This window comes from Pteropus medius, unplaced genomic scaffold (genome assembly GCF_902729225.1).
Source record: "Pteropus medius unplaced genomic scaffold, Ma_sr-lr_union100, whole genome shotgun sequence".
Lineage (NCBI taxonomy): Eukaryota > Metazoa > Chordata > Mammalia > Chiroptera > Pteropodidae > Pteropus > Pteropus medius.
The window spans coordinates 22,467-48,400 of NW_024349124.1; the positions used below are offsets into that span (position 1 = coordinate 22,467).

General features: G+C 39.7%; 1 pseudogene; it reads left to right on the forward strand.

Annotated features, from left to right (window-relative positions):
* Positions 1 to 6,537: 6,537 nt before the first annotated feature.
* LOC120616881 (uncharacterized) lies at positions 6,538 to 6,657 on the forward strand (annotated as a pseudogene).
* Positions 6,658 to 25,934: the final 19,277 nt, after the last annotated feature.

A 25,934-nucleotide genomic window follows, 5' to 3' on the forward strand; every position in this document is an offset into this window, starting at 1 on the left:
TAGAATAGCTATAATCAACAGAACAAGTAATAACTAATGCTGGAGAAGATGCAGAGAAAAAGGAACCTCATACAGTGCTGGTGGGACTGCAAATTGGTACAGCCACTATGGAAAACAGTATGGAGGTTCCTCAAACAACTAACAATTGATCTACCATATCCAGAAATCCCTCTACTGGGTATTTACTTCAAAAACTGGAAAACCCATATCCGAAAAGATATTTGCACACCAATGTTCATAGCAGCATTATTCACAGTGGCCAGGACATGGAAGCAACCGAAGTGTCCTACGACAGATGATTGGCTAAAGAAACTGTGGTACATATATACAATGGAATATTACTCAGCCATAAGAAGAGATGAAATACAGCCATTTGTGACAACATGGATGGAACTCAAGATAATCATGCTAAGCAAAATAAGCCAGACAGGAAAAGTTGAAAATCACATGATGTGACTTAAATGTGGGATATAAACCTCAAAGCAACAAAGAAGCAGGACAAAGAAACAGACTCATGGACATGGACTATAGAATGGTGGTTATCAGAGGGTAGGGGTGGGGAGGAGGAGGAGATAGGTGAGGTAAAGGGGTCAAATATAGGGGGTTGGGTGAGGGTGAAGTGGGTAAAGGGGGTCAAATATATGGTAGCTGAAGGAAACTGGACTTTGGGTGGTAAACAATAGAATACACAGAGGTTAAGTTATAATGTACCCCTGAAAATTATATAATTGTATTAACCAATGTTACCCCAATAAACTTAATTTAAGAAATAAAATGAAATAAAAGATGAGTCAAGTCCTGCCCTCAAAAAAAATGAAATAAAATAAAATTCACCAAGAGCCTTGCATACATTTGGAAGACAGAAGTTAAGAAAGCATTAATCATACTTTGAAGCCACCATATCAGGAGAAAGGCAGATATATAGGAGGCTCGAAGAAATCTTTTAGCTAATTTTTATATTCTTTGCCTTTCCCATCAAAAGTGTCCTCAAGTTTTTAATTCCATTTTCTTAGAAATGTGTGTTTTCACTGATGTCCTCACAAGATCCACATCAAAGATCCATCAAAGTCTGGATTTTTCTGTAAGACCTCTTGAGTAGTCCACCATGAATCTAACTCAGTTTCCTTTTTTGCGATTATTGTCTGAATCCCGTCTTCTCTGGATTACATACATATAAGACCTAATTTGTACAGGAAACACCTTATGCTGTTAAAAGTATTCCTATGTTTTTCTCATGACATCTACAATGATTCATGTGAAAAGAACGACATGGGTGAGGTAAAGGTTGTTTCTTTGCTACACTGGACACTGGCTGCCTTCATCTGGTCCTTCTATGTGAGAATAAGCACCTTCCTCCTGTGAAGAAGACTGTTTCCTGTTACTTTTAGCTCACTGTGATCCCTGTGATTGCTTGTATGTGATTAAATGTACGTGCTATTTTCTATCAAGGAACACTTCTCCAGTTATTTCTTAGAAATACTTTAAACTGTTTTTTAAGTCATCAAATGTTAACTAATATGTTTTTCACATGTTGAGAGGTTGTGTGAAAATGTCCCATTATAACTGGATTTCCAAATAAACTTTGCAATTTTCTTGATTCAATCTTATATATACACACGTATATACATATATATATATACACACATGTATATGTACACATATATAACATATGGATGCGTCAGTAATATGTGCATACAAATTCAGGTGTTTTATGCAGGCAAATTTTATTTGTATTCTTTTATAGTTACAAATTTTGTCATGAAATTTATTTTTTATTCTTTCTTAATACCTAAAGCTCAAATCATGATTTTTATCAGTACCCTCTTGCCAGTCATGCATGGGATCACACCTGTAGTCAAAAAGAGGGATATAATGATTCTAATAAGAATGACCACAAACTCTGAGTATTAGAGTAACGTGGTGCTGCAAATGACGACTTATATGATTTTTGGCTTGTGTTTGAGGGTTCGATTGCTATTCAAGAAAAAAAGACATTATTGTGTATTTAATGCCCAGGGATCGTAGACCTTATTATCATTGGTGATCATAATCGTTTTCTACAAGGCAAAAACAATGTAGTGTAACTAAACTAGTAAGACACCTCAGTCCTGTTAGTAAGAGAGGGCGGGATATTGGTCATTTTTGTGATTTAGAACTTTATTTTTTAACATTGTTAGGTATGTGGTTACAAAATACACTTATAAATGTCTTAGTTCATCATGGTCACTGATTATTTTAAATGAAGGCGATCTGTGACATTTTTCTCTTCAAGAAGAAAAGAGTCGACTTTGCAGTAAAGGCGAAGCCACCAGCACTTGGTCCTTCGCAATAGCTTTTGCATTTCCCATGGCAACACAGTTTACCATAAAGTACTTTGGTTAAAATATATAAATCTGCTTCCGAGTATACTACATGATATTTTAAACATTTCCTCTTTGACTCAACTGAGGTTTATATGTTTAGGTAAATTTGAGAGAGCAGAAGAAACCTAGCCCGGGAGAAAAAGGACCACTATTCCAATCAAGGCTTTTCTGCTCAGAGACTATGGATGTTAATGTTTCAACATCTCTCGTTGCCATGCACTTTGAGTTGACACACCTGATGCAGCACAAATTGTCAAGGCGCTGGCGGATTTGGATATAGAGGCAGGAAACAAGTTCTTGCAGTCCTGGTGCTTATATGGGAAAAGAGATAATTACAAATGGTAAATGTTGGTTTATAAGATGGAAATAAAGACTTTGAAGGAAAGTAAACAATGACATGTGAGACAGTAGGGAGGCTGGGGTGTTTATATCTTTGCTGTCAGGGTAAGAGCCTCAGTGAGTGATGGTATCAATGTGGATAATTTGAATTTTTACCATGCAATATATTTAAACACTGTTTTAGGAACTGCTTGGGTGTCGAAATAAATAGAGCACAGCAAGAAAGTCCTGAATTCTTGTGATTAACAGGAAAGATGCCCTATAAAGATAAAGATATACCTATGGTTCATCTTCATTTTTGCAATTCTTAAACATTTTGTTAAAGGATATGAGGCCATGAGTTTGGGCATTGTTTTGGTGGGGTATTTTTACTATTATTCAGAGAATACCAAAGTGTGATTTGATATTCACATGCAAACGACTTAAAACCTAAATCTCCTGTCAGCTCAGTGTGATATCTTTAAGAAGGAAATGACATATAAAGTTTACTAACTGCAAATTATAAAATTGCCAAACATTTTAGTAATGAGATAATACATGTAAATATAGAAGTCGACACATGAAGTTGACATGGGTAACAAGCTTTTGTTTTTCTATTTACTGTTACACAACAAAATTTATCACAGAAGACAAAAATCCATTTAAACAAAATCAATGGAATTGTCAAGGCACCTTCTCATAAAACAAGATGATGAATGTGATTATCGCTCCACCTGGGAAAAGTTTTCAATCTAAGTGAACATCATTTTTTTCCACTTTAGAATATTTTACAGAATTTTAGATGGCCAGATAAATACATGAAAAAAGGTAGATAGAAAAATGATACAAACTAATAATTTATATTTTAAAACCCCAAACAGTATTAGTGGAGATGGGATAGTTCAAACAATAGCTTTAAAACAACAACAACAACAACAAAAAAACCTAAAACAATTGTGCACAAGCTGATGATTACAAAGAACTTGTAGACTCTGCACTTTTTATTCTTTTACGTCTTTATATTACATGTTCGAAATCAACAGGAATGCAAACTAGACCTGCCCACTACTTGAGTGGAAAAAAGTTCAATATTGTGCAGTTTTCTAACTCTTAATTTTAAAAAGCAGCAGCAATCCCTGCATTGTTTAGGTCTGCACTGTTCTAGAGCTTTTTGAGTTTATCCTGAGTAGGGCGATATCCCCGTAAGTTTACTGTGATTGTGCAGTGGACACATCACAAAGCCATGATCGCTTAGAGCATCATCGAAGGTATAATTGAGGTGAGCTGAAGATAGTATCATTTTGAGAAATATCCTCAAGTGTAAGAGAATATATGAGAAATTTTCAGTCTTTTTGTTGCAGAAGTAGCTGGAAGTCTGTGTTAATCCACAAAGCCCCACAGCCCATTTTGCTTTTCAAAGGTTTCATTTCCATGTGCTTTGACTTTCGGCACATGAAGAAGAGTGAGAAAAATAATAGTTATGAGTTTTTACAAAACAAAGGAATTCAGTCTTTTTTATAATGTTAACTTTTGTCTTGGAGGGGTTTCTTTCAGTTGGGAACCACGATAGTGTTCTTTTGGGGTGATGGTATGTTTTTTATCTTTTGATGGCAATATCATACATCTGTGGAAACTCACAGTTACACCTAATGTATATATGTATATATACATATTTATAATTTACAACATATTTATACATAAATGTGTGTCCAAGAAACAACAGAATTGCTTTCCTATGCCAGGAAAACGTCAAACTCTTGAACCTTGATTTTTAGTGTTCAACTATATCTTTTGTACCACAGAGGGACCATCCTTGGGAAGTATTCAAGGGCTGGAGAAGCGTGAAACAGGCCACAGCTGGTCTTTCCTGCCACTGTCTTAATTAAGAAAACACCCTCTAGGGTTGCACCTGCCCTCATCTCATACACATAACTAGGAGTGAAGTGAGTGTGGCTCTGAAACATACAGGTATATTCGAAGTGTGTTCTGACCGGGACTTCCTTATTTATGTGCGTCAGTGTTATTTTTTTCCATTGCTGTCTATAGAATCATTTCCAGATCTTTGGTTCCAAACTCAAGCCCACTCTGTGCCTGCTTACTTGGAAACATCTTTAGAAATTTATGTGTATCCTACTCTAGAAAATGTCTCTAAGGCAACATCAGGGGCCTTTGTCTGAAGAGGGTGACAGAAGCAGACGTAGAAACTATTTCATGGACACAATTCCTTCCACCATGGCAATTCCAGCTATAGCATATTTATCAACTCTGCTTGAATACTTATTCACACGACACTTAATGATTGACTTTGAATGGAGAAAACGAATAGCTCAAGGATTTGTCAAAATAACAGTTACTTTATTGTCTTACCCACACCCCTTCTTTTATTCATCCAAAAGTTTCTAAACCACCCATGGTGGACATAATTGTCCATGGCATTTTTCTATTAGCAACTATTTAGCTGGATATGCACACAATTCGAGCCTCTACTTCTGGCAACTGACAGTCTCTGTGGTTGATTCTCCAAAACAAGCTTCCCAATTTGATCTTGGGTCATGCATGCAGGACCCCACAGGCTTTCCCCCAGAGTCTTACCCTGGAACAAGCAAAGAGCCCAAAGTGGTGCCTCTGGAATATTCCATATACAGGAGGGAGTGTGTTCTGTTCTGTGATTCAATCCATTTTGAAAGAGGTCACATTTCTAGACACACTGTTTGCTTTGGGAGTCACTTGTGAGCATGCAAATGACCAAGGGATTTATACTTTTATGGACGAGTGTGCCACACGCACGTCTGATGGAGGCCGCAGCTGAGATGCTGTGTTTTGGCCCTCGATTGAACACGCCATCGCTGATCAAGGATTGGATCCAAATATCAGATCAATTAGTCAAACTCCAGGTGATCATGCTAGCACTAGAGCGTTTCCTGGCCAAGAATCAAGCTCATCCATAATTTTTTTTTTTTTTACCATTCCTTTGCCAGGAAAATGATCTAGCTATCTCACACTAACAGCAACAATACTTTGTCCAAGGTCATAACCTTTGAAATAAATACATTTGTGTATATTTTTCCTCACAACAGCCAAGTACAAATCAAAGTCACTCCTCACTGCAGATATTAAATCTCAATCTGGGGAGGCTCATTTCATTGTCAGAGCAATAACGTGACTCATATATCTAGGACATATACTGACACTTCAGATCCGATGTTACTAACCTTACCCCTATGTTCTCATGTAACGCAAAAATATTTAGAACCTAAAGGTTTAGGCTAGATTCAAAGGAATTTCATCCTTTGGCATGGGTACATAGTGACTGACCAATGTACTTGATGTGAAAAGAATGTGCCACCGATAATGTAAAAGATGAGCACGGTGGACTTTGTAGGGCATCCCTCCGCCTCTGCTGGGCTATTTGCTATAATCACATTATGATAGAAACTCATATAAACAAATTATTCTATCACATAGGACACTCCTGAAGTTATAAAGCAGCGACTCACTAAGACACACTAGAAATTATATCATCAACTTTTCTGACAATACATTTGTATTTGGGGCTTTTGAAAAAGATATTCAATAGAACTTGCTCTGAACCTGATTCTTTTTACTCAGGCCTCTCAAAATACACATTATTTTCTCCCTGGTCTTCTGCCCCTACCCACTCATTAGGCCGAGACTTCCTAGAGATGCATCATGCTGGAATATCCTTTACCCTAAAGGGAGAAATAGTGTTAGAGCTTGATGGTAAATGTCAGAATGCCCGATTAGGTGAATTAAGTGGCCTTTCAACATATTTCATTTCTTCTGTTTTTGACAGTACAGTGGCTGGGTCTAAGCACTGATCAATTGTCTCTGTTGGGTCTACGGCCATGCCAACCTTTTACAAGCCCCATCATGTCAGATCTCGGAAGCTAAGCAGGGTCGGGCCTGGTTAGTACTTGGATGGGAGACCACCTAGGAAGACCAGGTGCTGTAGGCATAAAAAATAAAAAATAAGGGATTGTAAGCTGACAAATTCCTTGCCATCTATGAGGTCAACCAAGGGTTGCCTCACCTAAAAAAATTATCTCTGTTGGATCAACTGACATCTTTTTGGGCAATCTCTTCAGCTGATATTGGCAAAATCCACAGTGCACCTCCTATTCAAGTTCAAATGGATCTTTCAGAACCTCTTCCTAGAATTAATTAATCCCATCATTAAAGAGTCCCTTTAAAGTACGAAGCCCATAATAGAAGATGACATAACTCGTGGCCACATTATCACTTACACTAGTCCTTGTAACACGCCCATTTTAACTGTGAGACTGGAGGCTTGTTCAGGACCTCCGAGCAATAAACCACATTGTTAACCCTCGACACCCTGCTGTCCCTGACCCTCGTACCCTGCTGGCCTCCATCCTAACTGGAAGTAAATTCTCTTTGGTGATTGATTTGTGTAGTGCATTCTTAAGTGTCCCAGGTGATGAAGCTAGCCAATACTGTTTTGCCTTCACTTGGGAAGGAAAACAATTTACCTGAACAGAAATGCATTAGGATTTTACTGAAAGCCCGTTTTATTTCTCACAAATTCAGAGGACTCATTGGGATGATACAATTTTTTTTCAAAGTTTCCACCTTATTGCATGGATGATTTACTCTGTTGCTCTTCTTCTCAGGTCTCCTCACAGGAAGATACCATGCACCTGTTAGAACCTTTGACCTTAAAGGGACCTACGGCCTCTAAAGAAACATTACAGTTTGTCCAAACTCAGATTCGCTATTTGGGACATCCGATATCAGAACAAGGACTACACCTGGATTCGGGTAGGCTTCACAGTGTCCTAAGTTTCCCAAGGCCCCAAATTAAGAGACAGTTGTGAAATTTTTCTTGGGCTAGTTGTCTGCTGCTGAAATTGGATCCCAAATCTCTTATGGCAAAACCTCTCTGTCTTACTAAAGAATCACAGTACTGATCCAATTTTATGGGAAGAACAGGACGACAGAGCCGTTAAAGCCTTAAAAGAGAGTCTGATAACCCCACCTCTTCTTGGACCTCCTGATTGACAGGCCCCCCTTCTCCTTGTGCATGAAAAGGAAGGGGATGCCCTTGGGGTACTCACCTGAAAACATGGGGTTCACCATAGACCCCTAGGATATTATAGCTAGCATCTGGACCTTGTGGCTCAGGGATGATCCCCTTTGTCCTAGAGCCATCGCTGCTACTGCCTTGGTTAAAGCTACAGAAAATGGCCCATGTCCCCTGTAACCGTCATTGGACCTCACGCAGTAGAAGCGCTCCAGAATTCTCACACACCCAGTATCTTTCCATTAATCGTCTTATTTCCTATGATATTCTTGTTAACTGCTTCCCATATAACTCTTTCACGTTGTAATAACCTTAATCCAGCTACTCTTCTCCCTTCTGAGACTGACAAAGCACCTCATGACTGCTTGACACTGACAGATCACCACAAGACTCCCCATGAAGATTTGCAGGAGTCTCCTTTGAGTAAAATTGACTTCTCATTGTTTATAGATGGGTCATATTTTTAAAATGAAAATGTTGAGTGTTGTGCTGGTTATATGATTGTATTTCCCTTTTGAAGTTGTTGAGGCAGCATTCTACCCTTTGGCTCCTGTGGCACAGCAGTCTGAATTCTATGCCCTCGCTCAGGCTTGCGTTTTAGCAAAAGGTAAAACTGTCAACATTTATACTGACAGTAGGTAGGCCTTTGGAGTAGCTCATGACTTTGGGATGTTATGGAAACAACATGGTTTCCTTAGTTCTAGTGGACATAAAATTAGAAATGGCCTGTATGTTCAGGAATGATTGGATGCTATGCTTTACATGATACTTTAGTTAGTGTTAAGATCCCAAGACATTCTAAACCTGACTCCCTGGAAGCAAAAGGAAATCACCTTGCTGGCATTTCTGCTAAGGATGCTGCCCTTCAAGGCATCAGCAGCTGTCAAACCTGTCATGGTCTGAAGGGATATTTCTCAATAATTTAGAAAAACTGGTCAGAGAAGGTCAACGATCACCTTCGGAGAAAAAAAAAAGCAAGATTGGAAATCCAACAATTGCTGGTTTGATAAGAGAAAGCTCTGGTTTAGACCAAATAACAACCTAGTCCTATCAGAAACTCTAAAATTTCCACTCCTGACTACTGTACATGTGTTAAACCATTGATCCTCTGACCAATGACAGCATTCATGAATCAGTATTGGTGAGGGGATGTTAACCAGGGTGCAAAGGTACCCATCTTTAGTGACCCACTTGTCCAAAGTACAACACAGGGAAGCCTCTTTGCACTGTCCCTGGATAGTTTAAATTGCCTAAGGGACCATCTGAGGATTGGTAAATAGATTTCATATATCATCCCCTGTGGCAGCCTAACCCTGCCTGGCCATTTCGTGCTCGAACGAATTCATTCCTGATTGCCCTCTTCCCCATCTCAAGACTCTCTGGCTAACATGTTTTCTTTTCTTTTTCTTTTCGTACATGTTTTTTTTTTAAATTACTTTTTTTACAGTAACATTGGTTAATCCAATTATATAATTTTCAGGTGTACATTATTATTTGACATCGTCCAGTTTCCTTCAGCTACCATATATTTGATCCCCTTTACCCACTTCACACTCCCCCTATCCCCCTATATTTGACCTTTTTTACCCCATCTACCTCCCTCCTCCTCTCCCACCCCACTTGTAACCACTACTCTATAGTTCTCTGGTAACCACTAGTCTATAGTCCATGTCCATGAGTCTCTGTTTCTTTGTCCTGCTCCTTTGTTGCTTTTAGGTTTATATCCTACATTTAAGTGATATGTGATTTTCAACTTTCTCTGTCTGCCTTATTTGGCTTAGCATGATATCGAGGTCCATCCACGTTGTCGCAAATGGCAGCATTTCATCTCCTCTTATGGCTGAGTAATATTCCATTGTATATATGTACCACTGCTTCTTTAGCCAATCATCTGTCATAGGACATTTCGGTTGCTTCCATGTCCTGGCCACTGTGAATAATGCGGCTATGAACATCGGTGTGCAAATATCTTTTTGGATATGAGTTTTCCAGTTTTTGGAGTAAATATCCAGTAGAGGGATTGCTGGATCATATGGTAGATCAATTTTTAGTTGTTTGAGGAACTTTTATACTGTTTTCCATAGTGGCTGTACCAATTTGCAGTCCCACCAGCAGTGTATGAGGGTTCCTTTTACTCTGCATCCTCTCCCACATTTCTTATTGCTTGTCCTGTTGATTATAGCTATTCTAACAGGTGTGAGATGGTATCTCATTGTGGTTTTGATTTGCATTTTCCTAAAATCTAGCGATATTGAGCATCTTTTCATATATTTGTTGGCCATTTGTATGTCCTCTAGGGAGAAGTGTATGTTCAGGTCCTTTGCCCATTTTTTGACTGGATCATTAGGTTTTTTGTTGTTATTGAGTTGTATGAGTTCTTTGTATATTTTGGATATTAGGCCTGTATCGGAGGTGTTGCTTGCAAATATATTTTCCCATTTGCATGGTTCTCTCTTTATCTTGTTGACAATTTCTTTTGCTGAGCAGAAACTTTTTAGTTTGATGTGGTCCCATTCATTTATTTTTGCTTTTACTTTCCTTGCCTTTGAGGTCAAATTCATAAAAATCCTCTTTAAGTCCAAGTTCCTTGAGTTTCATTCCTATGTTTTCTTTTACGCATTTTATCGTTTCAGGTCTCATATTTAGGTCTTAATCCATTTTGAGTTAATTTTTGTGTGTGGTGATAGACAACAGTCTAGTTTCATTCTTTTGCAGGTGGCTTTCCAGTTTTCCCAGCACCATTTATTGAAAAGACTTTCCTTTCTCCACTGTATATTTTTGGCTTTTTTGTCAAAAATTATTTGACTATATAAATACGGGTTTACTTCTGGACTCTCAATTCTGTTCCACTGGTCCATGGTATTGGTTTTGCTGCCAATACCATGCTGTTTTGATTACTGTCGCTTTGTAGTATAACTTGAAGTCGGGCAGAGTGATGCCTCCAGCCTCGTTCTTTTTTCTCAGAATGGCTTTGGCAATTCATGGTCTTTAGTGCTTCCATACAAATCTGATGATTTTTTGTTCTATTTCTTTAAAAAATGCTGATGGGGTTTTGATGGGGATTGCATTATATCTGTATAATGCTTTAGGTAATATGGTCATTTAAACTATGTTGATTCCTCCAATCCAAGAACACAGAACATCTTTCCATTTCTTCGTACCTTCTTTGATTTCTTTTAATAGGGTCTTATAGTTTTTATTATATAGGTCCTTCACATGTTTCATTAAATTTATTCCTAGATATTTTATTCTTTTTGTTGCAATTGCAAAAGGAATTACTTTTTCCACTTCTTTTTCTGACGCTTCATTATTAGAGTATAGGAACGCTATGGATTTTTGAACGTTGATTTTGTATCCAGAGACTTTACTGTATTTGCTTATTGTTTCTAGTAGTATTCTTGTGGAGTCTTTAGGGTTTTTCTATACAGAGAATCATGTCATCCGCAAATAGTGACAGTTTGGCTTCTTCATTTCCTATTCGGATGCCTTTTATATCTTTCTCTTGACTGATTGCACCTGCTAGGACCTCCAATGTTATATTGAGTAAGAGTGGTGATAATGGACAGCCTTGCTTTGTTCCTGATCTTAGAGAGAAGGTTTTTAGTTTTTCATCATCAAGTATAATGTTGGCTGAGGGTTTGTCATAAATGGCCTTTATTATGTTAAGGCACTTTCCTTCTATACCGATTTTGTTAAGTGTTTTGATCATAAATGGATTCTGTATCTTGTCTAAAGCTTTTTCTGCATTTATTGATATGATCATATGATGCTTATTTTTTAATTTGTTTATGTGGTGTATCACATTAATCAATTTCCTATGATGAACCATCCCTGTGCCTCTGGGATGAAGCCCATTTGATCGTGGTGTATAATCTTTTTAATATGTTGCTGTATTCGGTTCACTAATATATTATTTAAGATTTTTTGCATTTGTGTTTATGAGAGATATTAGTCTGTAGTTTTTTGTGTGTGTGTTATCTTTACCAGGTTTTGGCATCAGGGTAATATTGGCCTCATAAAATGAATTAGGAAGTATTGCCTCCTCTTTGATTTTTTTGAAGAGTTTGAGGTGAATAGATATTAAATCTTCTTTGAATGTTTAGTAGAATTCAGTGATGAAGACATCTGGTTCTGGACTTTTGCTTTTTGGTAGGTTTTTGATGATTGTTTCAATTTCCATACTGTTGATTGATCTATTTAGATTTTCCAGTTCTTTTTAATTCAGTCTAGGAACATTGTATTTGTCTAAGTACTGGTCCATTTCTTCTAGGTTATCAAATTTGGTGTTATATACTTTTTCATATTATTCTTACATGACCCTTTGTATTTCTGTAATATCAGTTGTAATTTCCCCTGTTTCATCCCTGATTTTGGCTATTTGTGTCCTTTCTCTTTTTTCTTTAGTGAGTCTAGCCAGGGATTTGTCAATTTTATTAACCTTCTCAAAGCACCAGCTCTATTTTTTCTATTGTTCTTTTGTTTTCAATTTCATTTATTTCTGCTCTAATTTTGATAATTTCTTTCCTTCTACTGACTTTAGGCTTCATGTGTTCTTTCTTTTCTAGTTTTTTTAAGAAAAAGTGTTAGGTTGTGAATTTGGGCTCATTCTTGTTTTTGGAGATAGGCCTATAATGATATGAACTTTCCTCTTATGACCACTTTTGCCATGTTCCAAAAGTTTTGATATGTTGTACTATCATTATCGTTCATTTCTATGTATCTCTTGATCTCTCTTTTTATTTCTTTTCTGACCCAGTTATTCTTCAGTAGCATTATGTTTAATCTCCATGTATTTGTGGTTCTTCCTGATTTCTTTCTGTCATTGATCTCTAGTTTCAAAGCATTATGATCAGAGAATATGGTTGATATAATTTTAACCCTGTTATCTTTTTTGAGGCTATCTCTGTGTCTCAGTATGTGGTAGATTCTGAGAATGTTCCATACGCACTAGAGAAGAATGTATAAGCAGCTGTTTTGGGATGGGAGGCTCTGTAAATGTCAATGATGTCCAGTTGGCCTAATGTGTCATTTAAGGATGTTATTTCCTTATTGATTTTCTGTTTGGATGATCTGCCCATATCTAACAGTGGGGTATTTAGGTCCCTTACTATGATAGTGTTTTGGTCTGTTTCTCTTTTTAGTTCTTTTAGTAAATGCTTTACATATTTCAACACTCCCTGATTGAGAGCATAGATATTAATAAGTGTTATGTCTTCTTGGTGCGTGATTCCCTTTATCATTATGAAGTGGCCCTCAGTATCTTTCTTAACCTTTTTTATTTCTCTTTCTTTATCTAATATCTTTGTCTGATATTAGTATTGCTACTCCTGCTTTTCTCTGAACGCCATTTGTTTGAAATATCATTTTCCGCCCTTTCACTTTGAGTCTATATTTGTCTTTGGAGCTGGCATGTGTCTCCTGGAGGCAGCATATGGTTGGGTTTTGTTTTTGATCCATTCTGCAACTCTGTGCCTTCTCATTGGTGAGTTCAGTCCATTTACATTTAGGGTGATTATTGAAATACGAGGTGTTCTTATCGCCATCTTATCTTTGGCTTTCTGGTAGCTCGGTGTTTCCATTGCTTCCTCGTCCTTGTGTTTCTGTTTTCTTTATTTTGGTTGGCTTTTGTGGCTTTTCCCTCTGGTCCTTCTTGTTTTATGTTATATACTTTGTTTCTGAATCTTTGGTGTGTTACCATTATGAATTTGTAAAAGATAGTTATATATATAGTCATACATTTTCCTCTGTGTGTGCCTTATCTCCATTCCCCTTTGCAAATCAAGATATTTGAATCTCCCACTTTTCAGTTATTGTTATCTCAATTTGTCCCTATGTATGCTGAATATTCATTACTGTCTTGTTATAACAATTCTCTTATTATTTAAACCTATAATGCCCTGTTCTTACTAAGGGTTGCATTTCTCTGCTTCTATTTGCCTGATAGTCACTTTAATCCTAATTATGTATTTCTTTTTTTTTTTTGTCACTTTGTTTTAGGTGAACTGATCTTTTTCCATATTTTCTGTAGTTCAGGCCTCGTAGTGGAGAATTCCTTCAGTTTTTGTATGCCTGGAAAAGTCTTAATTTCTCCTTCATATCTAAAGAAGAGCTTAGCTAGATACATTATTCTAGGCTGGTAGTTCTTTTCACTTAATAGTTTAAATATTTGATTCCATTCCTTTCACTCGTAAGGTTTGCGCTGAGAAGTCTGATGATAATCTAAAGGGTTTACCTTTATAAGTTACCTTTTTTTTCTTTTCTCCCTGGCTGCCCCGAGAATTCTATCTTTGTCGCTGATTTTTGATAATTTTAATACAATATGTCTTGGTGAAGGCCTTTTTGGGTTGAGATAATTGGTTGTTTGATTGACTTCTTGAATTCTAAGCTCTAGTTCATTCCTTAGATTTGGAAAATTCTCATCAACTCTTTGTCTGAAAATGCTTTCCAATCCCTGTTCCTTTTCCTTACATTCGAGAATATCCATTATTCTTATGTTTCTTCTCCTGATGGTATCAGCTAGTTCTTGAATTTCTCTTTCATTATTTTTCATTCTTCAGTTTCTTCTGATTTATTTCTAGATTTCTGTCTTCGCTATCACTGATCCTTTCCTTCATTTGGTCGACTCTATTTCCCAAGCTTGCTATTTCATTTTTCAACTCTTGCAGTGTGTTTTTTATCTTCAGAAGATCTATTCTGTTCCTTTTGAGGGTTTCAATCTCCTTGCTCTGCTCATCTAGTTGTTTTTTCAATTCCTGAAATTGTTGATATGACTCGTTTCGAAACTCACTGAGTTTTTACAAAATTACCATCCCGAATTCTCTGTCATTTAAGTTGTATATTTCTATGTCTGTAAGCTTATTTTATGGGGATTTTTCTCTTTCTTTCTGAGATGCCTTGTCACCTTGGTTGTTCATGGTGTTTAATGGACTATTTTCCGCCTGGGCATCAATGGAAATGCATTCTGCTTTTTTTCCAGAAAGAAGATTTATTATATAAAGATCTCTCTTTAGCCTGCAAAGAAGGCGCTTTTCTTTTGGATTCCAGTAGGTGGTGCCCAAGCTTCTTGGATACCTGCTTTATATAAAGTCTTAACACTTTTGAATTTTTCTTATAGATATTTAATCACGCTTGCTACCCTCAGTTTCAGTCCCTGTCAGTGTTAGCGACAGTCTCAGAAGCATTTGCTCAGATTCCCCTGGGGATCCAGGATGATCGGTCTCCAAAGGTATAGGGGAAAGGGCCTCCTGGACTGGGGGTTGTGGGCTGCGGCTAAGCCTCGGTTTTGCAACCCCAGTCAGTAAATATCAACTTGTTTCTCTGCCAGCCACCTCTCTGCTTTCTGCACTAATGACTGGGCCTGGCCACCAGCCGGCCACAGTGAGCTCACAGGTATCCCAGGCAGGAATATTCAGGGAACTCTCCGCACAAACTCGCAGTTCCTTCTTCCCTCCCCTTTCTCCTGCAGTGAGCTCTGGCAGCTGTGAAAGGCAGTTTCTTTATTTTACCTAATCTACCACCTGACACCTGGGTTCTGACCTGTGGTAGCTCTTATGTGCAGATCCGACATTCGGACGTGCTGGTGTTCAGTTTGGGTATTTTTTTGTTGAGTTTTAGATGTTCAGCTTATTGTTGTTTCAAGAGGAGAGATCTAGGGACGTCTCTCACTCCACCATGTCTCCAGAGATAGTCAACATGTTTTCTCAGCTACCTCTCCCACCTCAAGGACTCTCCAGCTCACATGTTTCCTTTCATGGCTTGCCAACCAATTAATGTTCTTCTGTATCTCTGTAGCTGTGTAGGAATAACAAGACTGTATAAAATGGCCTATTATATCTATTATATTACCATCAGGGCTCAGCCCTTGGATAAGAATCCGCTTAGCCAGTGCTGGCATCAATAAGTGCTGCTTCCTGCTTATAGCCTCAGTATCTTGTCTCTCTGTTCAAAAATCCTACAACATTTCTGGTGGCTCATCCAGGATGTGGAGACAGCCATTTTCGCTTCCCTCGTCTTCGAGGTCCGGCCCCTAGGATGCTGGGAGAAGCAGACTTCATCTGGTGCCAGCAGACCTATTGTCTGTAAGGGAGGATGACTCTTCCAATGACCCTGTGCAGCCATGCCAGAAGCACAATGGAATCCAGAGAGGCACAGGAATCAGCCCAGGAGCACCGCCCAACTGAATGGTATGTTAATGACCGGGGTCCCATGGACAGCCTGTCTTCTAAAGGGCGGAAGGGGAGCCTGATCAGCTTCTGAAGTCACCTGGGTACTCTACATTTGTTAGAGGAAATCGTGACCTCTCAGGTACATAGGGCAGAGGTTAGAATGTGTTTAGTGTATGATTGCATGTGACTGAGATGTGGCCTCGCTACAACACGAGAGTTGATCGCCTATCCACGGTTCCATGACTAACCTCATAGGCTTAGGGTGATGTCATTGGATCTTTGTGAGGACTCTACTTAAGTGATCCGAGTTTGGGGTTTATACCGATCCACCAATGACTAAGAGGCACCTGAAGATCCCCAAGTTCCCCAACTGCTGTGAAATTACAAAGAATCAACTGCTGGGTACATTTATCTCAAATTAAACCAGTTTCTTATGAGTACACACAGGTTCCTCCAGAAAATGAACCTGGAAGTGCAACCTACTCCCGTGAACCCATGGAAGATCTTAAGTTCCTGTTCCAGGAAACTAGATAAGTCCACACGTCCCGGGGACTTTTTTGAATCATTATTCTTTTAGCTCAGAGTCCATGCCATTACTCTTTTAAAAATAATTCAATGTCTTTTTAGTAGATATCTTTACCTTAAATTAACAAACTGCCATGAAAAAAATTAACTTCATTATCAGTTACTTCTACTATAAATTTTGACTTTTGTCTTTTCAAACTTTTGCTAAATTTATATCTTCTGTGCTGCAAGGCTTCCTACCACTTCTACATGCTGGAATGACCTCACCTTCTCTGCCTCCAGGGCCCTTATAATAGGCTTCCAGAGACTTTTATTCCCAGTAGGCAGGGACTACAGCCCTATCTCAGATTTGAAGAAATTACAGAAGACAGACCTAGCTCCTTCAACATCCCCTTAAGAATAAGGGAATAAAATCTCTGGTGTTGGGGGCGGGGTGGATAATGTAAGGAGGAAGCAAGAGAATTAAAAATTGTAATCAAGCTAACTTCAGACTGAAGTATGCTGATCAACCCTGCAGCCAGGCCAGGAGGACATCTGCAGAACAAAGAAGGTTTCAGCTGGATTACCAACAACCCATTCCCACACCTGTGAAGGGAAAACAGGAACCAAGAGTCATTCCCTATGTCTCAAACCATGGGGTACCTATAGATTGAAGGCTGGGACTTCAAGCCAGTAGGACTTTCACTCTACATATTCTCACCTTTTCACACTGCATGCTCTTCCCCTTCCTCTGTGTAAGTCCATATTAAAAGAAATGAGAACTAAAGAATGACATATAAACTGAATTCCTTGAACACTCAGGGTCCTTCTCAGTGCCTTTACTCTGTCTCTCACACCATCCCTCTCACTCTCTGCCTCTGAAAGGAGACCACACTCCATCTGTAGAGTGTTACCCCTTCGAGGATCATTGAAATGTCTCGATTATGGGGTCTCAAGTATCTCTTAGTCTTTGTGTTCATCAATTCTGGTTGGGTAAAGGCTTACCCCACCCGGACTGAGAAGGCCCAAGAAGTAGCCAGACTACTCCTCTGAGAAATTGTCCCACGATATGGCCTACCAATTACCATTAGCTCAGATAATGGGCCAGTCTTTGTAGCAGAAATAGTGCAGCTACTAGCCAAGAATTTAAATATTAAATAGAAATTGCATACTGCTTATCAACCACAAAGTTCAGGGCAGGTAGAATGCATGAACAAGACCCTTAAGACTCAGTTAGGAAAACTATGTCAGGAGACACATCTACATTGGAACCAAGTCCTCTCCATAGCACTATGAAAAATCAGGTCGGCCCCAATCAAGAAAACTAGGTTCTCCCCCTACAAGATCTTGTATAGGTGGCCACCACCACTCATCAAAGGACTAGAGGAGACCTCAAGGAAATAGTTTAATTGACTCTAAGACAATAGCCTCAGGCCCTAGGGACCACCTTCCGGACTCTCAACCAATTGGTTAGGGAAAGGCTCCCTTTCAGTTTAACCACTGAAGTTCATCCCTTTAAACAGGAGACTCTGTCTGGATAAAGGAATAGAACATTCAGCCCCTAAAACCCCTGTGGAGAGGCCCCTTTACTGTCATTTTTCTCTACCCCAAATGCAATTAAGGTTGCTGAAATACGCCCTGGATACATCATAGCAGGCCAAAACCCGCAGTTGCAGAGTGGGAATGTGTTCCAGACTCTTCAGAGCCCCTCAAGGCAACACTGCAGAAGTAAACACTGACTGCACTGACAGACCAAGCGTAAGATGTTGGCTCTGCTTTGGTCACAGCAGAAGCTGACCAATCTGCGAGCAGCAGAAGCCTGAGGACGACGTCTCGTCAGGATGGCGCCCCTAAAGACTCTTTGCCTTCTCCTCCTACTCTGCCACGTGTGTGGCACCTGTCTCCCAACTTCTTCTCCCCTTGTATCCATTGCATGCAAAGGTACAGGATAGGGTCCAAAATTGCTACCGGCTTCACTTCAGTAACCAGCCTACACTGTCTCCTAGGCCCCAAAGCCCTCAAATGTACGATCAGCTAAAGGCCGCCTTGGGCCAAAACCTAGGGAAAAACCTTTTGTTGACCTAGCTGAGAGGATAGCCCATGAACTTGGTGTCACTAAATACTGGGTTTGTAGCAGAGTACACATGAGTGAACAATAGCCTTAGACGAGAACTAGCCTAGACGCCTTTCACCTCCTCCAGTGGAACGTCAAGGTGGCTTGCTACAAAGAGGTTCAACCCCAGAACTAGGTCATCTCCTCAGAAGTAGTAGGGGAAAAATGTCTTGACAGGATAGGTCAGGATACACTCAGTAGGTTAGAGAAACCCCATGTAAAAGAATGCCATTTTTAAATCACACACACCTAAACTAGTAGCCCAAGAATCCTTCCTGGTATTAGGCCAATAAAACTATAGCAAAAATCCTTATGTTATGGAGTGTCAGCCTCTAAACCAAAAGTTTGAAGAAAGAGATGATACTCTCTGACCCAGTCCTGGGTCCAAGCATCAAAGCGGGGAATGTGGCAGTCTAACCCTGCCTGGCCATTTCCTGCTGTAAGTAGTTCATTCCTGAGTGCCCTCTCCCTGACCTCAAGGACTCTCCAGCTCACATCTGTTGTTTCATGGATTGCCAACCAATTAATGTTCTTCCTTATATCTGTAGCTGTGTAGGAATAACAAGACTGTGTAAAACTGCCTATTTTGTTACAATAGGGGCTTAGCCTTTGCATGAAAATCCGCTGCACTGGTGCCAGCATGAACAAGTGCTGATTCCTGCTTGTAGCCTTGGTGTCCTGTCTCTTTGTTCAAGAATCCTGTAACAGTGCGCATCAAAATTAAACAAGACAGAATAGGGGTTTGCAACTAAGAAAGTAAAAGTTTATTTAAAGAAATGGCGCCAAGCTTAGAGAACAGATGAGCAAGTTTTCAAAGATCTGCCCCCCTCATCCCCGCCATGGTGTGTAAGTTATAGATTCTACATGGCTAGATAGGTCGTTAGTCATAGTACCTTAAAGATTTGGGGTCCTGGGCTCTACTGATTGGTAGGAAGCAGTTGATCATTGCATCAGATTCTGATGTCAGTGGTGGCGCTGTTCTGTCTGGTTTTGAGGGTATAAGGTCCTGGGGTCATCGGCCTTCATGGATCTGGAGCTGAAACACAACTGAGATCAAGATTGACTGAATCAATCTTTAGATTGACTGAAACTGTGTTTCTCTGATCAACAGACCTGAGGCTTTATTCTGAAGACTGTTTGGTTCTGACCAGAATCTGATGTCCTAAGGGCTTAATGATTAAGAAAGTGGTTGTGCAGTAGATACAAAGGTGGAAGGATAGGAAAGAAAAGAAGCAAGTGAGTCATGGTGCTTTTAGACTAAACAAGGCCAGTTTGAATGAAGGAGAAAGAGAAGAGGAAAAGTCATTTTAAAGAAGTCAAATTTTTGCAAGGTCACAAAACTGGGGTTTGAATCTAACTGATGCCTCAAATAGTAGAAAGACCGATATAGAAGTAAGCCATTAGGCCATCCTATGAGGGTTGTAACCTGGGGTCATAAGAGAGGTACAAGATTTATGGAATACATTTTTCAAGAGCACAGTGTTTCTTATTCTGAGAAATGAGTTGAAGACATAATTTCTACTGTCTTGGTGGATCCTTGCATTTTGGCTTCAGCAGTGTCATGTATAATAGGATGAGTAATTTATCTATTTGATTTTTCTACCATAATGTGATCATAGTAAGCAGCCCAGCAGAAGGGTTTAGGGGCCCTACAAGGACTACTGGCTATAGAGACCCATCCTGCACCTTAAAAGTTTGTGCATTGATCATATTATCAGTGGTGCATTTTTTTTTTTTGTCACATCAGGAACGTTGGTCAGTCACTAAGTTAACCACGGCAGATGAGGGAAGTGTCTAGAATTTTGCCTAGTAGACTTTTGGGTTAGAGGCTTTTAAAAGGTTACATATTATGTGGCACACAGGGCTGAGGTGGAGGTGTATGTCTCAGAAATTTGAGGCAATTTATTATCCTGAGCAAAGAAATGAGCCTCTGTGAACTGAAGTTTTAAATGTGCAGAGTAAGGAGTGACCTTAATTTGTTCTTGGGAATTGTGATGGAAGATATGCCCAGTTATTTACACCAAAGGGGGTGACCTTGGAAAATGAGTTGTTGCTATTGCTTGGTAAAATGAGACAGCTAAATCATTGTCCTGGTCAAAGGAACTGTAACAATGTGCAGTTGAACTTGATGCTTGGCCAGGGAATTCTCTAGTGCCAGCATGATTGCCTGCAGTTTGACTAATGCATGTGATGCTTGGGTCCAGTCTTTGATCAAGGATGGCCTGTTAGATCTAGGGACAAAACACAGCATCTGCGCAGTAAACTCCATCAGGTGTACTTGTGGCACACTGTCCATAAAAATATGAACATCCTCGTCATTCATGTGGTCCCAAGTGACTCCCAAAGTAGCCAACTTATCTAGAAAGGTGACTTCTTCCAGAACACATTGCATCAATCAAAGAACAGGGGAACACTCTTACTCCCTAGGAAGAATATGCCAGAGGTGCCATTTGGGGCTCTGTTCTGCAAGTCCCAATATCTCTTCACTGAGGAAGCAGCTGGTTAGAAAGTCTGAAGTGTCCTGCGTCATGATCCAAGGCAAAATGGGAAGCTTATAATTAAGGTGGCCGTGTGTGTGCGCGTGTGCGCGCGCGTGCGAGGTGGGGAGGTGGGCGGGGAGCTCCATTTAGAAGACTCTGTCAAAAGTCAGCAGAAATTGTTCTACTCCTGTGCAGATTTGGCTGAGAATAGTTTCTGTGACCAAAATGCCTTGGGCAACTTCCGTCCACCCTGGGGACTTTAGAAACTCTTGAATGCAAAAAGGTTGATGAAGCCTCTAAGGGTAATTAGGTGTGAGAACTGAGACAATGGAATGACAGTTTTAACAAATTCCAGAGCTGTTTGTCTTATTTATTCAAAGCCGGTCAATTTAAAGTCTTGTGTGAATAAGTAGACAAATTAATCTGATTAATATGCTACAACTGGAATTGTCGTGAACTAGGAGAATGCACCAAAGACACAGGTTCTAATCTGCATCTGTCCCATTTCCAGCTCACAGCCCCTGGTGTTGTCTCAGAGAAATTTTCCTGAGCAGGATATGCATGGATGTCTGGATTTCCAACTAAGCAGGCACAAGTGGACCTGAGATGAAAACAAAGAGCTGGAATTGGGCCATGGAGGCGATGGAAGGAATGATGCTGGCACCCAGGACTGAGGACGTCCCCAGGCAGATCCCACTTGGGACGCACTTTTATGTCTCAGAGCCACAGTGCATCCAGAGTTCTGTCTGAGGAGCCTGATTTAAATTCCAGGACAGATTCTGGGAGCCCTCCCACTCCACTCCTAGTTACTTGCTTGAGATGAGGGCCATGCACTCCTAGAGGGCGTTATCTCAACGAAGACAAAATTGTAAGGAAAGGCCAGTTGTGGCTTGTGTTCTTCACCAATCTTTGAATTCTTCCTAAAAGGATGCCAATAGTTGTGGAAAAAAGAGTTGAACATATAAAAATCAAGGTTCAGGAGAGGTTAACGTTCTCCCAGCATATAAAAGGAAGTGTGACGTTCATGTGTATATATGTATACATATGGAGTACTTATGAGTTTTCACAACTGTATTGTAATACTGCCATCAGAAGATGTAAAACATGCCATTGTGCTGGCTGGAAAATTACTGCTTGGCTATCACCCATGGCAACATAACATTCTAACAATAAGCTTTCTGCTTCTGTACCCCCGCTTCCACAACCTACCTGTGTGTTGACAGTTAGTAAATAGAAGAAAAATGGACTTTTGTGTTAAGACAGAATGAGGAATGGGATTTAGGGCTTAAAAACCCTGTACCTCTACATTTCGGGGCTGCTTAATTTGGGGTCTGCGTACCCCTGGCAGACCCAGCTGGCTGAATAAAGAGTGTGTTTCCTACAACTCACTGATTTCTGGTGGTCCGTGTGTCTTTCAGGGGCTGGCGGCTATAACACCATCACCCAAAAGAACACTCATGTGGTGTCCATTTGAAAGAAACCCTTCCAATATGTGTTAACATTATAAAAAATGGAAAAGATTAAATTCTTTGCTCTTTGTAAAAACTCATACCTATTATATTTGTTTTCCACTCTTCCACATTATCGGCTGAAAGTAGAAGCATATAGAAATGAACCATTTGAAAAGCAAAATAGGCCTTGAGGCCTTGTGGATCATTGACACAGAAGACTTTTAGCCGCGCTTGCAACAAAAGAATTTAAAATTTTTTCATATGTCCTTTATATTCAGTTAGGATTATTACTCAAAATGATACTCGCTACAGCTTACCTCAATTATTCCTTGGACAATTGCTCTAAGGATCCACATCTCTTTGTGGTGTTCCCATTGAGAAATCACAGTAGCCTTGCACAGATATCACCCTACTCAGAGAATAAACTCAGAACAGTGTACATGAATGTAGGTGTTTCTTTAAATGAAAGACACTCCATGGTTTAATGAAAGATACACTGTGTCACTCAGTGTGTACAGCAGCAAAATGAAAATGCCAAGTACTATAAAAAATATGAAAAATTTTAAAGGTTAATGAAATCTTGTCAAATGAAGTTACACACAAAAAGACCCCATGAATATCTGCGGCTCAAATCAATAGGAAGTTCCAAGTCCTGGATAACACTGTCCAAAATCATGACCACAGAGTCTTTATACAAAATTTTAACAAAGGCAAAAATGAAGATGAACCATATGTATATCTTTATCTTTTTTGGAGACTCTTTCCTGTTAATCACAGGAATGCAGGACTGTCTTGCCCAGCTCTATTTACTTCCACACCCAAGTGGTTCCTGACACAGTATTTAAGATACATTACAGCTGGAAATCCAAGTGATCAATAGTGACATCCCCTCACAGAGGATCCTTAGCTCACAGGAAAGATATATATAAGCCCCCCACTCCCCAGGCTCCTTAATATGTCACATTATTTTTGACATTCTGCCAAAGCTCTTATTTCCATCTTATAAATCAGAGTTTTACCATTTCTTAACCGTCTCTTTTACCACAAAAATATAAACACAAGTGTTAAGGGTGGAAAATTTTCGAGTGAGCCAACTAGCTAAGTCAGCTACAGGGAAGAAATATCTTTAGATACCAGAAGTTGCTTGGGTGTGGCCAATGTCTGCTTCTGTAATCCACTTACTTGTTAATTAAGGGTGTGGTTCTGGGCAAAGATATGCTAACAGCCAACTTCCACTTCTGTAATCTGCTTGCTTGTTCAGAAGACCACCTGGATATGGTCTTAAACTTTATAAGCTGCCTCCTCTGGAAGCTCGGGGCTGATCTCCTTTAACCCTGCATGGTAGAGAGTCAGTCGCCGGCCGGCTAATAAAGGCTCACAATTAATCTCAATTGGCTCCGTGTGTCTCAGAATCATTCCTGCCATAACAACGAGGACTGCAAGAACTGGTTTGTTTCATGTGTCTATATCCAAATCCTGCATTACCTTCATTATTGTTTCTTAATTGGGTATGCTGACCCTAAATAGCATGGCATAATAGGGGATGCTGCAACAATAACAATAAGTGTTTGGTCTCTAAGCATGAAGGGCTTGGTTGGAATAGTGGTCTTGATATGGAACATCACTTGTAAAATTCTTAATCTTTTAGCAGGAAATGAAACGGGACATCTCTTACAGAGTTCTTAACCTTTCTGTTAACCTAGTTAAGTCTTTTCTTTCTTCCTCTCTTTGAGAAAAAGGCCTTCTCCCTCAAATCTTGATAATTGCCCCTAAACTGGTGACTCAGATTCTCTGGCTATTGATAAGGGTCATCTGCCAATAGTAAGCAGAAATGACTTGAGGCCAGTCAGGGTTCTTAGAGTTTGAGAGGAGAGGGGACTTGAGGCCAAAGGTCTTTTAACTCTTTGAGAAATATATTAACCAAGCCTGTTTTCCTTTACTCACTTAATAGGCAAATCAATAATTAATAGATATATGATTTAAATAACAAATTTGTATCTTCTTTTACTTGTCTCAGGACTAAGGCTTCACTTTAGCAGGAAACCCAAGACCCCGCCCTGGCTGAGGCAGAGAGGGAAAGAGCTCCATGAAACCCCAATAGACAGGGATAAGGACCCTTCTCAGCAGGAAGCAGAACAGAATATAGGGACCTCTCACTCATCAACATCCATACTAATAATAAGGGGGTTCATGGCTCTCAGAAAAGAGTTAGGTATGAAAGTTAGGAGGTTTCGGGTACCTGTAAGGACACTGAGGTCATCCTATCCTAGAAGGGGTCTACCCTACTCTGCCCACAATGAAGCAAGCCAGAAGGCATTTTGGGGCTAAAAGTAACTCAATAGAAAGAAACAAGTTAGCAGATACTAGCTTCAGTCAGTCACTCACACCTGTGCAAAAAGACCCCAATAATTTTCGATTCACCTGACCCTCATTATACCATCATTATAATATGAGGTATATGCCCAGAAGTTCATTAATATCATTATAACAGACTGAATTCTGGGAGCGAACATGCTCAGAAAGCAAATGATGAATCACTAAGTCCTGTCAATCTTAGTTATCAATCAAGGAAGCCCATCTCTCTAAGAGAAGTAACAACCCACAGCAAATAGGGATAAAAACATCTAGGCTTTGTTATCAAGTCCTTGAGGCACGCTTCTCTTGCTCAGGCTTGCTTCCACGTCTGGAAGTGTACTTTCCCTTCTCATAAAGCTTTTATTTTCTGCTGTATTTTGGAGTCTTGCTCGATTCTTTGTTCAAGACATCAAGCACCTGGACGACGTGCCAGGAGAGGATCCCAACTCTCCGGTAACAGTCCGGTCTTTCTCCCTTGCTAGGTTTGTGTTCTCTTACAATTAATCTAAATGTTGAAGCCTCCTTTGAGTCATTAAGGAGACATTAAAAATATTACATAGTACACTAAGGAGTCAATTTATATATTTTAACTGAGGTACTTTACGGTAAAGGTGTCTAATACACCAGAGGATACACATCAGTGTTTAGATAATAAGGAAGAAATGCAAAGGTGTTCCAGAGGGACAATTCCTAGTGATAAAGGGGTCCATCTCCAAGAAGGCATAGTAATACTTCATATTTACATGCATTGTTGTAGCCACCAGCCCCCGAAAGATACACGGACCACCAGAAATCAGTGAGTTGTAGGAAACACACTCTTTATTCAGCCAGCTGGGTCTGCCAGGGGTACGCAGACCTCAAATTAAGCAGCCCCAAAATGTAGAGGTACAGGGTTTTTAAGCCCTAAATCCCATTCCTCATTCTGTCTTAAACACAAAGGTCTATTTTTCTCTTATTCACTACCTGTGAACCCACAGGTCGGTTGGGCAAGTGGGGTACAGAAGCAGAAAGCTTATTGTTAGAATGTTATGTTCCCATGGGTGATAGCCTATGTTCCCATGGGCGAAACCTGCTGCTTCTATGCTAATAACTCTGGAGTAATTAGAGAGAGCGTATGACTAGT